General features: G+C 36.0%; 1 protein-coding gene across 1 annotated transcript in view; it reads right to left on the reverse strand.

The window, feature by feature from the left end:
• The window catches only part of LOC114558587 (FYVE, RhoGEF and PH domain-containing protein 3-like), a 13,496-nt gene that overhangs the window by 5,224 nt on the left and 5,772 nt on the right, over positions 1-2,500 (reverse strand). The window lies entirely within an intron of this gene.

Below are 2,500 nucleotides of genomic sequence, written 5' to 3' on the forward strand. Positions count from 1 at the left end.
GACGTGCAAGAAAACGTTACAGACGTTATAAAGAAAACGTTACAGACGCGAGTAAAGAAAAACGTTACAGACGTTATAAAGAAAACGTTACAGACGTTATAAAGAAAAATGCTACATTTAAAAAGAAAACGTTACAGACGTTATAAAGAAAACGCAGACGTTAAAGGAAAACGTTACAGGTATGTTATAAAGAAAACGTTGGCGACGCAAAAAGAAAACGCTACAGACGTTAAAAAGAAAAACGTTACAGACGTTAAAAAGAAAATGTTACAGACGTTATAAAGAAAAAATCAGCAGACGCTAAAAGAAAAACGTTGGCTAAGACGTTAAAAGAAAACGTGTTACAGATATTAAAAGAAAACGTTACAGACGTTATAAAGAAAACGTTACAGACGCAACAGAAATTACAGACGTTATAAAGAAACGTTACAGACGTTATAAAGAAAACGTTACAGACGTTAAAAGAAAACTATAAAGTTATAAAGAAAACGTTAGACGTTTAAAGAAAACGCAGATAAAGAAAACGTTACAGACGTTAAAAAGAAAAACGTTATAAAGACGTTAAAAAGAAAACGTTACAGACGTGTTAAAAGAAAACGTTACAGACGTTATAAAGAAAAACGTTACAGACGTTAAAAAAAAAACGTTACAGACGTTAAAGCGTTACAGACGTTAAAAAGAAAAATGTTACAGACGTTAAAAAGAAACGTTACAGACGTTATAAAGAAAACGTTACAGACGCGTTATATAAAACGTTACAGACGTTAAAAAGAAACCGTTAGAGGCGTTATAAAGAAAACGTTATGAGCGTTATAAAAGAAAAACGTTACAGACAAAAAAGAAAACGTTACAGGCGTTAAAAAGACGTTATAAAGCGTTACAGACGTTAAAAGAAAACGTTACAGACGTTAAAAAGAAAACGCATTATAAAGCAGACGTTAAAAAGAAAAACGTTACAGACGTTACAGGCGTTAAAAAGAAAACGTTACAGGCGTTAAAAGAAAACGTTACAGGCGTTAAAAAGAAAGCGTTACAGGCGTTAAAAACGTTACAGGCGTTAAATAGAAACAGCGTTAAAGGCGTTATAAAGAAAACGTTACAGGCGTTAAAAAAGCGAAAAAGCGTTACAGGCGTTAAAAAGCGTTACAGGCGTTAAAAAACGTTACGAGGCGTTTAAAGAAAAGCGTTACAGGCGTTAAAAAGAAAACGTTACAGACGTTATAAAGAAAAACGTTAGGCGTTATAAAAGAAAACGTTACAGGCGTTATAAAGAAAACGTTACAGGCGTTAAAAAAGCGTTACAGGCGTTAAAAAGAAAGCGTTACAGGCGTTAAAAAGAAAACGTTACAGGCGTTATAAAGCGTTACAGGCGTTAAAAGAAAACGTTAGGCGTTATAAAGCGTTACAGGCGTTATAAAAGACGTTACAGGCGTTATAAAGACGTTACAGGCGTTTAAAACAGGCGTTAAAAACGTTACAGGCGTTTAAAAGTTAAAAGCGTTACAGGCGTTAAATAGAAAGCGTTACAGGCGTTAAATTAAAACGTTAAAAAGCGTTAAAGGCGTTAAAACGTTACAGGCGTTAAATGAAAGCGTTACAGGCGTTAAAAAAACGTTACAGGCGTTAAAAAAAGAAAACGTTACAGACGTTAAAAACGTTACAGGCGTTAAAAAGGCGTTAAACGTTACAGGCGTTTAAAGAAAAGCGTTACAGGCGTTAAATAGAAAGCGCGTTACAGGCGTTTGGGTTTTGTAAGTACTTCATACTGTACATGCTGATGTAACGTTAGTTTGGCATATCTGTGTTGTAGCTATGAGCTCAGAGAAAATTGCTGCTTCATTAGGTCCGTGTTTCATTAGGTCCCGACTCATCCCTATACTTTCTTCTACTCCACTAGCTACATTTCAAAAGGCAAAATAGTATAGCCTACTTGTACATCACTACAATTATTTAAGAGCTTTAGTTGCTAGTTACCTTTTCAATTTTAGATCATTAATACAACACATACATTTACTGGTCAATTATGACATGTTGTACTTCTAGTGTTTACTTATCTACTGTGTAACTTTGGCAATATTTTAGTTTTGGTCAGACTGCTCAGCGGGCTTGTCCTCAACTGCTTCAGACCAGATCAGCAACTCAAGTTCTGCAATTCCCGTTCACCAACAGTTACACTCAGTGCACACACAGTGGGAGGACCCTGCCCGACAAGATCATGATTACTGCAAGGCAGCCAGCAGAAAAGATGTGCAGGATAAGATGACTCAGTGTGATGACATTGCCTACTTTCTGCTTCAAAGTAACGCGGATGCTTTGCTCTACACTGGTTTAGATCTGGAAACATTTGACATTCTTGTATCAACACTGGAAGGACATGCCAGTACTTCATTTACAATGCCTGTTCGAGATCAAGTTCTCATGACACTTATGAAATTAAAACAAACCGTGTAATGGGTGATCTAAGCAGACAGTTTCATGTATCACTGAGCATGGCTAGCAG

This window comes from Perca flavescens, chromosome 7, assembly GCF_004354835.1.
Source record: "Perca flavescens isolate YP-PL-M2 chromosome 7, PFLA_1.0, whole genome shotgun sequence".
Classification (NCBI taxonomy): domain Eukaryota; kingdom Metazoa; phylum Chordata; class Actinopteri; order Perciformes; family Percidae; genus Perca; species Perca flavescens.